Raw genomic sequence first — 15,761 nt, forward strand, 5'->3', positions numbered from 1 at the left:
ACCTCTAACAGCAGGATAAATCAGCAGAACAGAATTGCATTTTCATCTTATAGTGGCAACCTACTGTAGTGCATGAGCAACATAACATAGTTCCATGCAAAAATCTTAGTTCATGAGAATTCTCGCTGAGAACACACGAGGGGTCAAAAGCTTCAGCAGAGAAAAGTACTGTACCACACTCTGGAGCAGCAATACAGATTTCAAAGTAATATCATTTGGTGTGTATTCAGCCCTTTTTGTAAAACTTCTTTCTTTTGAAATCCCCTGAAGTGGCTTAATACAGTTTGATACATGTTCTTTTTGAATAGTCTGGTGCTTTTTCTGCTGCTGTAATAGATTATTTTTATCCTCATAATCAACCACAACAATTACAACAAAGGCAAAGTAAAAGGTATTTGTCTGGATTGCCTTTCAAATTTATGAACAAATAATTTCTCAACAAACTATTTCAGATATCCTCCACTTACAAGTTCAGACTTCCAATTAAGATCATACTAGGAATGCAATCAAGGATCTCAGCATTCAGAAGTTAATTATCTCCTCAGGCTAAGTCATAAACATACTCGTTTTGTTTTTGTCCACTTCATCTAATGATATAACGTATTTGGAAGATACAGATTTTGTCAGTTGTTACTGAGAGGGCCTATGGTGAGGCTGTGGGAGCTTTTGTCACTGCTGAAATACAGCAAAAGCTAAACCACTTCTGTGAAATAACAGCACTGGGTACTCTCTGTCCAAAATTACCCACAGTCTGCCACACCACATAAAGCCCTAAGATTGCTACAGATCTTCTCTGCATGCTCAGCCAATTTACTCATCCCCAAAATTGGCTGGATTTGAGCCATGCATATACGCTTGTCCTATATATGTGCTCTAAGAGAGATGATTTAGACCGACCTCATGGAAAGCTGAGCAGGGCTGAAGATAAATAAATGAATAATCCTTTCTGTCCCCGATAAAATGGTTGTCTTATTCACGAGGGCCAAAAACATCTCTGATTATCAAAAAGCATGACAGTGTTTGAAACTTCCAAGTTAATCCAGCTCAAAGTTGGATTGTCTGCCCCAGAGACTTCTAATTGCCAGATCATTCTGCTAATACCCACCTGGGAAATTGTGTGATTTGGGTGGCTCACACAGATAATCTGATCTGCTGCCAAAAGGCAGTGGCTGAAGGAAATGTATCCACTGTCAACATTTCTAGGTTTCAGATGTGTTTGTGGACTGATAACAGCCATTACCTTCCAACTCCACTGTAATTCTTGAAATTCATCAAAGAGAAACTATTACAAATGAGGTACATTTTCAGAAGGGATATTTAGCCTTGTTCAGCTTCCACTTTCCAAAAGTGTGCACAAGTTCTGCTTGGTCTTTTGATAGATAGATCTACATTTTCAGCTTAGTGTTGTTCAGAGCATGATCAGACCCACACACCATAGGTATCACAAAATTTCACATAAACTTTAAGCAGCATGAAGCGTGGAGCTTCATGGGAGAGGCATACTATCCAATCTACTTACACAGTCAAATCTAGGTCCACAGATCAGGTCAGAACTGCACTTGTCCTTCGTTCACAGTAAGAGTGGAATAGGTGCATCCTGGTAAGACGACACCCAACCAGCAGAAACTGAGCTCCATTCTTCCACAATATAGCATTAATTATTTGAGCTTTAGCTACAGCTGGTTTTGTAGACAGGTTATAAGCAGAAATATGGACCAATGATATGAGACAGCAAACTCATGATTGCTCTCTTAACGTTGTCTTGCAGACACATCAAAGAATCATAGAATCATACAAAGGTTTGGTTGAAAGCAGCCTTTTAAATATCATTTCATCCACTGCCCCTGCCATTGGCCAGGGCATCTTTCACTAGATCAGGTTATGCAAAAGCCCATTCAACCTGACCTTGTACACTTCCAGCTCTGGGGCATTCACAACTAATATGCTATTGGTCTTGAGGAGTAATGCCACAATAAATAATTAATTTCAACAGTGAGACAAAGAATAAACTCTGCTCAAGAGGAATATTACCAGCCAATAAAACATAGACTGTAATATTATCTGAAAAAAACTTTAGGTAAACAAAGCAGGCTCATGTCAAGCAGCTAGTGAATATTCTCCCAGTGACTGGTACCCATAAAGGAGAGAACTGATGACAAATAAGTAATCATTATTTCCTATTTTCTGCCAATGACTCTGAAAGCATTGCTTTGCCACACTGCTTGCTCACCAATGCAGCCTGTCAGTGCCACAGGTGATCATTGTTTTATTATGCACAGTGTAATGGGAATCTTACTTGTTATTCACTGTTTTGCATGGCAAGGTTTCTATGGGGAGAAAATCATCCCTTAAAAAGAAATAGTGAAAATTCAAATTTCACATTCACTATTTCATATGCTCTTTATGGTTTAGCACTTTACATCCTGAAAATCTGCCAGAAAAGATTCCACTTGTTTTTGTAACTTGAACTGACATAGACAACCATTCAGTATCAGTGAATAAAATACAATATACGGGAACATGACATAGCAATAGACTATACAGCAGCTCCAAAATCAACAGAGTCATCTGGGAAGAGCTGAAAAGGTCTTCACTCTATTCTAAATGCTAATCCCTGTTGTCCTATTCAGTGCACAGAGCAGGACAAATACACTTCTGGTATAAAAAAAGGCATGACCAAACTGAGAAGCTGCTCTCACAAATACCAGCACTGAATTTGAGACAATTTTCCTCTATGTCTTGTGTTCCTGCTTTCAGACTTACTTTTTGCAGCTGTCAATGAGATCCATGGAATCATCTTATTTTGCTACTGTTTGTTTTCTGGACACTTAAGAGGTATGGTCCAGATCATTAAACTTTCATGTCTTGTGGTGGAGCTGGCTGTGCTGAAGCAAATCTGTTTTCTGTGCATGGTGGAGGGCTTTGCTCCTACACCCAGAGCTACAACAAACAGCAGCTCAGAGCTGGCAACTCCAGTAAGTGTCAAAGCAAAAGGATGGCTGAAAATTTTTTTCTAAGTCAGGTGTGGAGGCTACCAAAAGGCACCTTGTGAAATATAGCTCAAGGCTACTGTTTTGTCAAAGGAAGATGGGACAAAATTCATAAGAAAACTCCTTTTGCTTGTTATGGGTAAGACACACCTGAGCAGGAAGGGGAAAACTGTATGTTGGAGACATTCTGAACCTACCATTTCCAAAGTCCAGGAGACTGTTATAATTGTGACAAATACTGAAGAAGAGTCACTCTGTCTGTCTAGTAGGAGAGGAGACACTTTGCAAGAAAGAAATTAAAATCAGAGTATTATAAAGCAGGCTGACAAAAAATCTTCTTTGATAGTCTCAAGGGTATTTACACACTCTGTCATTAAATGTTAGAAATAATCTAGAACTAAAAGTTTGAATCTTGAGATTCCCACTTCCCCGAAGACCTCTTGATCCATTAGTCTATTATAACAAGGCATATTGTAACATCACCTCCCCAATCTCAGTTGAATTCAGTGTAGTCCAACGAGCAGAGGGAAAATTAGCATAAAAAAGGATGCCTTTTTTTTCTGAATCCGAAAAATCTGATGAAGAAACTTCCAGCACCCCTGCTGCTGTGCAGGATCACTTGACTCACTTTCCTAAATGTCAGTGCCTATATGTTACTCAAAGGGCACTTTAGGCTCCTATTTTTTTGGCTTGATTTTTCTGATCCCCTATCAAATTATCTTAAACGAGTGAAGCTTTCTGGATATTAATAAGTACTTTTCTAACTGAGCATGGAAACATTTTTTTTCTTATTTTTTCCATGTGCTTACTGCCAGAACACAGTTTACAAACCACAGGCAGTGTTGCCCAACTCTTCCATGATAAACTACTTAAAATCTCTCATAATTCCTTTTAAATTTTTTTTTTTTTGAATAAATTTCTCATCCATACCTGTTGTTGTGCCCCACAGTATGTCCAAAGCAAGAGCAAAGAGGATCTGGATCTCAAAATATGTCACAACTCTCTCTATGCAAATGGCTAAACTCTTTCTGTCAGTAAAAATGTTGTCTATGAAGTCTCAATGAGAACAGAAAAAATAACTCCAATGTGTAATTGGGTTTTATTTTGGACTAAAATATATTTATACAATTAATTTGGCTGTCTCAGTAAAAATTTCTGAAGCACACAGGAACTCTGTAAAAATGCAAAAGTGGCTGTCATGTTTGCAGTTGCTGCCAACAAGCAGAAGAAATGTAAGCAATTACACTGCTTTCTGAAATCCTTTATTCCTTTTCTGTACTTTCAAGGGTGTCCCAAGTATACTTCAAAAGCCTTTCACTCACAGCATTGGACTATTTACCACCATCCAACTACTTGAATTAAAGGAGAGTATCTCTTAACTAGTAGCAAACCTGGCTGTACCATTGTCTTTTTTTCCACAAGACAACAAGCCCATTGCACATTGCACAGCACTTTAACAAAGCACTTGATTCTGCACATCTAAACTCAAACAGCAACAGCAAAATAATGTGTATTTTTAGAAAGTGCTCACAGGTACAGAAAAACACATCGATACCTGGCACACTAAGTCAGGTAGAACAATTATTTACAGCATTTATAACACATTGTTCACAGATAGTTTTTGTCAATGAACAGAAAGAAGATATAACTGCAAGAAGTTTTGTTGATAATATAAAGAGCTGAGTATTGACAAGTAGTAGTATTCAGCCATCAGTACTGAGTCAATGATGTTATAAGTCTACTGTGATCAAAGAACCTGTACTGTATTACAGCAAAGCATAATCCATCTGGGATTCAAAAGTGAGGACTGCACATGTGAACTGTGGGACCACACCTTAAAAGAGTGGTGATTTCCAAAAAAGTCATGACAGGTATATGGTGATAACAAACTGACAATAATATTGATCCAAAGAAGTACCAAGACCTACCAGCTGCTCTGATGTGTCCAAAATTCTCTCCTAGGACCTGAAAAAATAATCTTCTATTGAGAATCTGAAAAAAAATTCAGTCTATATTTACCTAGTTACAGATAGTGTAGAGGATCTTGATATAAGAATACTGACCTAAGAAGATACCAAGAACATGTATGTCTTTTTAATGCTGTATCATTAAAGACAGAAGAAAATTCCAAGTCTGAAGGCTGAAGCAAACAACAATCAATGAAAAGCAAGCTGTTCATTTTTAGTAATAGAAGAATTAAAAACTAGGGCAATTTTACCAATGAACTTTTTGTATTTAGGAGTCCTTTGAAGAAGACAAGTTATCTTTTTAGAAGTTATGAATTTGGTATAAAGTTATTGGTTCTAATAAAAAGTGAAGTATGTATGTCCACCTCCTGTGTAATGTCAGTGATCAGAAAGGTCTCTTTTCCCTCAAAATTGATTAATGCATCACTTGGAGGCTAGATCTTAACTAGCTTGGGTCTTTTAATGAAATTCTTCTGATCTCGGAACAGGATTCATGTGAAAGAAAACATATGGAGATTTGGAATTCCTTACATTAGCCCTAAGCAGTCACTGCTATCTGCATCTATTTTTCCAGACATTCAATGATTATCATTGGATTTTTCAAAACCGTGTCAATTTTAGGCACCCAGATTCTATTGCCTTTCAGTTTACAGTCTGTGTACTGACTACAGACCTCATCAACACAAAATGAACCTCTAGCTGGACCATGGCTGTTCTTTTGAAGTGTTAACTGCAGCAAATTGGTTACATAATTAGAGTTACAACTTGCCTCATTACAAACAAGCAATGAAAACTTTAATCCTCCTTCATCCAAAGAATCAAAGTGTGGAAGCTCTAAATCTTGTCTGAAATGGCAGATAAGAACAAACCTTGACAATGCTAAATGGAAACAGGGAAGTATTTTGGAAGACTTGTAAGACAAATTGATCATGCATGACTCTGTTTCTGCCTTAGAGGCAACGTTGATGAACATTGGAAATGCTGCTGTACAAAAAAAAAAATAAAAGAGAAAGACAAATGGATATTTCTCTGCTTTAATTTATTCTAGACTTCCTGTAATTAGAAGAAATTATTGTTGTATGATAATCGTTCATCTCATTAGGCAGTTTAGGAAGAAACAAATTCATCCTTTCTGAAGAGAATGATGCTCTTCTAGAGGTGGCAAGAAATTCTCAGCCTCCATTTTAAGAATTAAACCAAGAGTTTATAGTCTCTTTTTTCTTGAAGCTGCTAGTCAGTCTACTATAAAACCACACCTAAAGAATATATAAGATGCAATTGTGGGGCTTTTCGCTCTTTCAGTCCTCTTTCTACACAAAAGCTTACTTCTGTCTCAATGATGATTGCTTAGCAAAATACATGGGGTTTGCCCCTACGCAGCCTGCCTAGTAACTAGGAGGGAGAAAAATGAACCTTACTCCCTACTCACTCATGTTACTGAGAATGCCACTACCATTCCATGTCGCATATACTGCTAAAAGAAAAATATGAATGTTTAATTCAAAGATCTCAGTCTACAGAGAAAATTATTCTGTCTGAAAGAGAAGTTGCCCCTCAGATGTCAGTTCCTATGGTCTTAGATGTCCACCTATTGCAAAAGAGCGATGTCAGTCTGCAAATGAAGTCAAGCTAAGCCAGAATTGCAGACCGCTGTACACACTGTTGGGGTTTGCACTCACTGATTTGAGGAAGGGTGGGTGTCCTCTGGAGATGTGTATCCAAGGCAGTAAATAACCAATCATTCAAAGGAAGGTTCTATACTTCTTGAGGCTTGGGACAGCTCCAAGCAGGTGAGAAACAGAAGAGCTTCATCAGGTTAGATGACTGTATCCTTCAGTTGTTCCATGGGAGATATCTCTGTTTGGACAACTCATCTCCTCTGGAGGAGGTGTGTGGAGCAGTAGGATCCTTTCCATCCATCCTGCAAGAGAAAAGCCTGGAAATTTCTCTCTGTTCAGACTGGGCTCTGTTTCAGTCAGCTGGTTTGCAGTGCTTTACTATAGGATTCAACACCTTTCCAAGTCTCTAAATGCGTCATACAACCGGTGAAAACAGAGTGTTGTGTTTTGCTATGGTTTGGTTTGAGGCTTTTTCCTCTGAATAAACAGGAAAGCAAGGATTATGTTTCAGATGAGTTGTAAAGAACATTTTCATAATCCAGAAGCAGGGAAAACAAATAAACAAAAAAACACCTGCAGTACAGGCAGCATTTGACGGCTAAGGGGTACCCAAGCCATTCAAAACTCTGTGTGTGCGCATGTCTTACAATTAGAGTTGAAGCAGGCTGTTCTCCTAGGTGTGAATCCCTTATATGTTACTGTCCCCTGTTTGGCTGACTTCTCATCTCAAGCCAGAATTGAACTGCATGGCTTGGGATAAAGAGTGCTTAGATAGATGTGATGAAACAGTCTTTTTTGCAGAGAAAGAGCCAGAATAAAATCAGATTAGTGTACTGTTATGATCCCCTTGTCTTTTGTTCTCTTGCTCTGATGTAAACCTAAAGCCAGGCTGATGATTGTTTAAAAAGCATGGGCCTTCTGCCTTATAACAAGTATTTCGTTCATTTTCTGTGCATGCATGGCTCTGGGTGTGTGTCAGTGTCTGCTCAAATATCTATTTTTTTCCTTCTTGGCTGTTCCAATACTAAAAGTATGTGGCATACAAAACGTATTTCGAACTAGTTTTAAACCTCAATTCTATGCAAAATATCTGGCGGAAAGCAACAAAGATGCTTACATACACTTAAAGAATCACTTTTTGAACAGAGATTCAGCAATTTCATAGGCAAATTAGGGAAAGCCATCATACCCTGTAAATCTTTAACTGGTCCTGGGGCAGTGCTATGACCCCTATTCCTAGTTCTGATCTATGATGAAGCTTACATCTGAGGCAGTCCCTGCTATTCCCAGCAAAAACTTCTCTCTTTTTCAGTTCAACAACCTTATGATTAATACTTATCTACTCTGTTCCATCTTTCCTTTTCCCCTTTTTCCTTAATCCAAAGGTATTCCTACCTCATGATGAAACCTACTAAGCCTTCTTTTTTGCCTGGTTTTGAGAGTATTTCTTTCAGTAGATCTAGAAAACTTGAGAATTTCTGAAAAAGGAAGGTTAACAAAACAGGTGATGAAAAAGGAACCAAACAGGACAGTTCTAAATATCTTTGCTCACAACCTTGTATTACTGTTCTGTAATTGAGACATTTAACCGCTTTTGGTCAAAATCAAAGTAAGTCATTATAGGTCTCTTTTAGAGCCAACAGAAAGAAATATTTCCCATCCTAAAATTACTCTCTAAGAGAATTGAGATTAATCAGCTTCCAGTAATGCTGATTCCCCACCATTAGCTATAAAAAATATCTTGCCTAGACCCAAACAACCTATTTTTTGGCATCTGATATTAGGGAAGCCAAAATCTATCCTAACTATACTCCACTAATACCCTTTGATTGCAGATCAATATTGTCCATACCAACAGCCTCATACCTACTGCATCTGCATTTTAACATGGTTAAAGGCCCATGGACCACCTGTGCACAGCCAGGCTGCAGATGACACCTGGCCACATGCAGGTGCCTGCTCATTCCCTGCAACCAAATATCCTGGCAAATGGCCTGAGCAACAACCCCTGTTAAGATGAAAATGCAAAAGCAGACAGATAAAACACACAGCAGTCTCTGGAGTGTGTTTGCCAAAACCCATCACAGTAAATAAATAAGCATTGGCTGGACACTGAGTAGGGAATTTCAAAGTTACTTTTGAAATATAGCAGCCAACCTGAAAGAGCACATTGATGTAGCATAAAATATTTTAACAGTAGAGAGCAATATTGGAGCAAGAGAGGCAGCAGTTTGAGTCTAGTTTGGGGCTGCCAGAAGCTGCCTCATGGCATCACTACTCTGCCCAGTCTGGGCTGAGCATCCCCTGGAATGCTGCAGGGAAATGGCAGCCAGCCACCAAGGGACAGCCAGGGCAGCATGCAGGGACCCTGGAATGAGCATGGATGCATGTGTTTGAGGGTTTTTTCTTTTTTTTTTTAATATGGTTACAAGTTTCTTTCCAATTTCTTTTACTCTTGGCTAACTTTTTACCTTCACTTTTTCACTCTTTTTTTTTTTTTTAATTGTGTTATTGTCTTTAGCTGTAGATACTGTGAAAAATTGTCATCAAGACATCTGGTTTTGCCTTGAAGCTATATCATATTTCATCCATGTATATCAAAAAGGGGAGAATGTTTACAAGAGAAGATAACTTCCAAATCTAGCTGAGAGGTTTAATCTCACCAACAGGTATAATCAGAACCAGGGACTGGAAGACAGACAACAGGAATATCAAAGTTGAAAAAAAGGTACTCGTTTTTAATGATTCCAGCAAACAAATGCCAAATCATATGCTATAGACCTCCTGTCTCTGGAAATCTTAAAAAATCAATATTTTTCTGTGACATATAGTTTAGCTCATCTTCAAGTTATTTGGCTTGAGACAGCAATTAGGAAGCCAAATTAATGGTTCAGTGTTTTGAAGGCTGTTAGACTGAGTGGTCACAGTTGCTTTTTAAGACCTATGAAACATCAGAGCTTGTTTAAAAATAGTTAAAATCTGGTTATGACAAAAATATTTTGTTTTTCTTTTTCCTTTTTTTTTTACATTACTACATCTCAGTTTTTCATGAACTTCCTTTTTATTAATAATATTTTAAAAAGAAGCTGACACACTAAAATCAGGAGAGAGTGTTTAATTGTATTTTTATTTGAATTTTGAAAATTTCAATTGGATTTCCTCAGATTCTGCACTGTAATTTCTGTTTTTTCATTTTAAAAAACTGCACAAAATTTATTAATTTTAGCATGTATTTTATCCAAGTGTTCCTCTCCCATGACAGAAACAGAAGTGCTCTTTGTTCTGGAGGGAGTACAAACTAAAGGATGAAGAAGGAAGTTTGGGATTTTGCAAAGCAAATCCTGGGTTGGTTTCTATCTCGGTTTCATTTAATCTCAAAGCAGTAAATCCTTGTGCATTAGTCAGTGGGAAATACAAACTGTTGGACTCTACCGTGTGTCTGTGCTGATGCTGTTCATGAGTCCAATAAACTATAGCAAACAGTGGGTAAGACATAAAATAAGGACAGGATAAAGACACTAATGCAGAAATATGATGAGATACAGAAAACATTGCTACATCAGAATAAAATTCCAGAGCTAAAATAAATTGAAAAGATTAGTTATTTATTTTTAGAAGTGACTGATTTTCAGTCTATAGATAAACATGAATAATCAGACAGGTCAGCTGCCTGATGCTCTATTTATTTCAGAAACAATAGTCTAGAAGTTAGAGAAAGATAATTGGTAGTGAGTAGCCGTTTGCCAGAAATATTAGATGCATCTGTAAAGCACTATTAACCCAAGAGGAGATTTTTGAGTTGTGTGCATGTGTCTGCACACATGCAGGTTACCTATTTGTTTCCCCTGTTACTCTGTGGTTTTGTGAGATTTTTTAAATCTCCCTGACTTTTCCCTCTATAGGTTTGGTTTCATATTCTGGAGGTTTTTTGTCTCTGAATGTATATTTCCTTCTTTCTTTCATTGTGTTTAAAATGATGTGATCGCTACTATCAGACATAGCATTATAGGTGTTTAATTTGAAGTTTGCTTTATATCCCTAGAAAAAAACAACCTGTGATGAGTGAGAATGTGCATGTGAGACAGAATGCAGACTAGCTGGGGATGTGACAAGTTAGATAATTAATTAGTCCCTTTCATGTCAACAGGGGGGTGCGCGTATTTTGATTTTGTGCATATATTCTCATTCACACATCTCTTTTTTTGATGCCTAGAAAAGTGAAGCCTTTAGCTTCATCCTGGTTTCAATAATGTGTCTGGTCTGATTACATGGATCTGAATGACGCGTGTTAGCACCCTGCTTATTAACCACTCTTCATCTGCAGCAGGTCTGTGGTAGACACCTGTCTCAATTTCCTCATCACATGCCTTCTGTGCAGCACTGTCATAGGAACAGCAGACAGACATCAACCCATATTTTTCAGGGATCTTCATTAAAGGAGCTAAACATAGACAAAAGATGCTGTATTGGCTTTTATTCTTACCCACATCGTTCTTTCCCCTGTTAATGAAGGTTTATATGAATTTCCTAAAATCCAACTTTGACTTTTAGATCAGTTCTAAATATTTTGAGAATGCTTCTAAGGTGATCAGCCACTGATAATACTCTAGTGCCCATTCCTTGATTCTATGAAGCCTCAGCAGGCAAGGAAAGTGACTTGTTCACTACATTTCCATTGTGAAAATGCCTGTTGTGACCTCTGTTTAGAAAGTACTTCTTCTAAAGTTATACTATCAGATAGCATGTTTAGAAACATCATTTGAGGTCATGATGATAAAAGCAGGAGGAATTTATAAATATGTAAAAGGACATTATATTTTAATGGACAGATATAGATTTTGGGTTTAAGAGATTTGAGCACGGTACTTTGCTGTCTTGTCCCATAGGTAAGATTCAATTCACTGAATTTTGTTGTCTAAAAGTAGTTTTGGAAAAAAGGTAAGTATCTGCAGGGTACTATTTACCCTCTCTTAAAATAAGATTCTATCACCTTCAATGTTTCTGTCTTGTTCTTCCAACAGAGATTTGACTAAATCACATGACTAATTACTTTTTTATTTTTATCATTTCATTTCTCTGTTTTCCAATGATACATCTAAGATTTATAAAGTCATTGCCACACATGACTTGTCTCCAAAACCTTTATCGTGTCTGTTTTCAGTCTTTTCCAAAAAGCCTTGTAATTCTCATTGCTCTTGCTTGGGACAAAAACAGTAATGAACTCCACTGCAGTGTGGGCCACAAAAAAATTTTTACTTTGTTATTTTTTCCTGATGTTTTGCATTAAACCATATTCCTATTTATTCTTCTGTTGGACTTCAATTACTAGCCCTACTGGGGCACGGCTCTGTGTACAACAGCAGCAATGAAACCAAGCAGCAAGTCTGCTGGAGCCCATCTGCTCTTCACAGCACCAGAGACAGGAACATTTTTCAGATTTTTTTGCTACCTCCCTACCTTTGTATGGTTCTCACCCACATTATGTTTTCTGAGTTCTCATGAAATTATGTATTTATTTATATTTGTTTTAACCCTCTTTCTCTCAGGATGGTGCAGACAAAAGCTGACAGAAAAAAGACCAAGACTCAATCTCTCACAGAAAGTGTATTCACCTTCACTCACAGACTCTCCACAAGATTCCCACAATTACCCTGATTTTCCAGGCACTTTATAATGTGCTGAGCATGTAAAGGACAGAGACCAAGTTTGGGGGTCACATCTCCTTTCCCTCTATCTGGTAACCGACAGGATACCTGAGTGTAATGAACAGTGAGAAGTCCTCCTGTCTGTGCAAATCATTTGTAGCAGAGTTTAAAGATTTCTATTCCCAGAACTGTGTTGTAAAATACAGAAGGAGTACGTCCATTTCAGAAAGGATATATGGAGGAACAAATGAGACTTACCAACTTGTCTGGTATTATACAGTTTGTGGATGTGCCAGGAATTGAGTGTAGCTCCTCAGCTCTACCCCAGTTCTTCAGAGTATCACCAGGATTATTGGCTCAGCTCTCTGTCAGCTGAAGTACTGAATCAGTGAACAGGAGTTATCCCTTTGTTCAGCCCTCTTTTTCCACCGATTTATAATTGCAACAAGCTGAACTTGGATATTTTTTTTTTTCAGTGTTAAAAAACACTCTGTGGTAGGTTGATTTTAAATTCCATAGAGTCCACAAAACCTTCAGGCTACCACAGTTCTGAAGTATTTATAACATGGTATTGATGTTGTGAAGTACTTCACCTCCACCCTTGTCTGCCTTGAGACATCTTGTTTTCAGAGGGAAGTGAATACAAGTTCAAGGTTACAGGAGAACATTTCCCTGGCTTGTCAGCTCCCTCTCTTTCAGCTTGACTAGAGAGGTGCTTCATGCTCTCATACTTTATTCCTGTGATCAGGCTGCAGGAGGCAAATGAGAGCTATGGTTGTGGCATTTGTGGTTTATTTTAACAGTGGTTTATTCTTACGAAAAAAAAAAAAGCACTGTGAAAATCTCACGTGGAAAAATGGTCTGGGCTGTGTCATGCTGGGTAGCTTTAGAGGTGGGTTGTAGCTATTCCCCCTTTCCTCCTCTGACAGGTTTGTGCTTATGTTTGGCAACAAGCGACATTATTAGTGCTGATAGCCAGGCCTTGAACTCACTGTGTTGATTGCCTGAATGCTTCTGTTTCTCAGTGTAATGAAAGACCAATCAGTGCCTCTGTGATATCCTCATGCGGCACTAACTGCTATTAGAATTTATTATCATTTGTTTTTAAGTATATATTATATGTTCTGACAAGGGGCTCTACAGGCTCCAACTGAAGTGACATTATATAAGGCATTGTGTAGATTCATCGGAACATGTTAAGAACTTAGAACCCATATAAATGAGAAGGAATGGAGAAAGGGGACATGAAGTAGAAAATTGCTCTCCCTAGCAGTCATTTCAGCAGCTACCATGCAGCGCCTCAGTCCCTACGCATTCCATCATGCTTCCCATCTCATTAGAAGAGTCAAAAATTACTGTCCTTCATTCCAAGGCTTCAGCTAGGAGCATAATAACATGTAACTTTGGACAACAACGGCACTCTGAATACAAAAAAAATCACTAGAAAGTGCAAAGAGAAGGAAAGGAATGTATAATTAGTTTGCATGCTACGTCACTCCCCATCCCCCATATAAATAATGCCCCTAACAAGAATAAGAATATAAATTTTCCTATAACAAGAAATATTGAGATCAGGTTGCTGTTTCTTTTATTTTCTACAGAAGACTTTGCTCCCTGAAAACTATGCCAATGAGAGAACTAACAGGGGAGAATAAACATATGATACCAGGACAACACTTAGAGAAAGAAAATCAGTTATCTAAATGGGTACCTTTGGTTCTCTCTTGGTCTTGGGATAGGGCTGCACCAGGCTGGCTGACATGATATTGCACCATGGGGAGTTCTGTAACCTCCTGGCACAAGAGTCAGAATCCAGGTGGAATACATTATGGCCAAAAAAATGACACCTGAGCCCTGTGTTGGAAAGTCAGAATAAATAAACAAATAAAATTTTAAAAATAGTCAAGCAAAAAGCACTGGATGTGCCTCCACAGTGTCACACCTGGAGCTTCCCAGGATGAAAAAAAAGCATCACAAGTGGTAGCAGGGACCCAATCTCAGCATCCTGGGATGCTGACAGATATCACACCAGACATCACCATCCTTGGGCAGAGCAGCACTGAAATGCTCTTTCCTGCCTGGTGCAATTACTTCTGAGAATGGAGAAGCAGTTGCAGACAGGATCTGAGGTTGCTTCAAGCATTTATCCTAAAATATTTGCTTCATCTTTTACTCCTGTGTTTCAGCGGAGCAGCAGAAAGATAATCCCTCTGTAGAGGAATCTGGACATATTTTTCTAGCAGTAAAACAAGTGAGTTTTTTTTTTTTTTAAAAAAAAACCACAAAACACAGCAAAACAAAACAGGGACATGTTAATTCAAATGGAAAAAGTGATTCTTTTGCTATTCAGCCTAACAAATAGTAGAAATATTTCTGCCAAGCAATGCGGTCTACAACTCTAAGTTAATTAGCAGTAAATGCATATTTAGTTAGTGGGAGGGGTGGAAATAAAGAACCTTGTTATTTCTATTTCTCAGTTCCTGTGCATTTAAATTCACAATTACGCTTCTAGAGGAAGCTGCCTCTCCAGCAGAGAGGTCTGTGCTGATCAAGGGAGCTGCCTGTTTCAGATACACTTAAGAAGGTATCTGTTGCCAAGGGGCCTCAGAGTTGTAACTGTTCACTGTTCTCATTTTCTCTTCTGCCAATTATCCAAACACTTTTCCCATTCACTTCATAATAATGATAATAATACCTTCATTAGATAATCTCAAGGCAATTTCTTCTATAAAGCAAATTGAGGTTATTTCACCCTATCAACAAGAAGCAGAAGAGGTCACTTAGCCTTTGGCTGAAGCTAAATGCCCAAGCAAAATAGCCAGATTTCACCAGTTTCTTTACTGTGAAAAATACTGGAAAAAATCTGCTGTTACTACCACTGCAAGGAAGCCAGTTGCTTGAATATGTGGCCTTTTTTTGTGCCTAAAGAAATCAAAGATTATTCCAGACTGATGGACAACCTTGGCTAACTCCTCATTGTTTGTGCCTTTGGCTAAACCATGAGGATGAGGAACCTTAAATAGAGCAGTGTTGCAAGGGCACAATCTCACAAAGACAGTTTGATCCTTCTCTTTCATCACTTCTCAGCTGCAGAGCTACAGTTCATTTTTTGAGGAAGGCATCAACCTGTCCTTAATGCATCACTGAATTCATCAATGTCTTCTCTTGTGAGAACCCTTTAATATTCCCAAAGCTTGAGATTGGGATGCTGTGACTGGAAGTGGCTGAAGCAACAATGAACCTCTGCTGCCAGCAGGGAAGACTTTGCCAGTAGCTGTTGTATCAAATTCCAGGTAGATTGGTGAAATTGGTAGATTGCTAAAATAACCTGTGCTAAGCTAGCAATCATGCACAGCTTGTGGCTGTTCATGACAGTGCTGTAAGATATGCAAAACAGAATTCCACCTTGTTGTGTTTGTAGATGAGCTCAAGAAACAAAATTCTCTTCCAAACGTAGTCTTGCAAAAATGCACAAAGAAAACAGCCATTGGTCTAAGCTCGTCTCTAGTAATGACACTTGGTGTATTTTTATGTAAAACT

The 15,761-nt window shown here is 38.2% G+C and overlaps 1 long non-coding RNA gene across 1 annotated transcript in view; it reads right to left on the reverse strand.

Moving 5' to 3' along the window:
- Positions 1-6,844: 6,844 nt before the first annotated feature.
- LOC127481597 (uncharacterized) overlaps positions 6,845-15,761 on the reverse strand; it is a 46,359-nt gene continuing 37,442 nt past the window's right edge. The window contains exon 3 of the long non-coding RNA XR_007908269.1: positions 6,845-6,878. This is a non-coding gene — a long non-coding RNA (uncharacterized LOC127481597). The remainder of the gene's footprint in view (positions 6,879-15,761) is intronic.

Source organism: Manacus candei, unplaced genomic scaffold (genome assembly GCF_025592945.1).
Source record: "Manacus candei isolate 608988 ecotype Guabito, Panama unplaced genomic scaffold, ASM2559294v1 h1tg000007l, whole genome shotgun sequence".
Lineage (NCBI taxonomy): Eukaryota > Metazoa > Chordata > Aves > Passeriformes > Pipridae > Manacus > Manacus candei.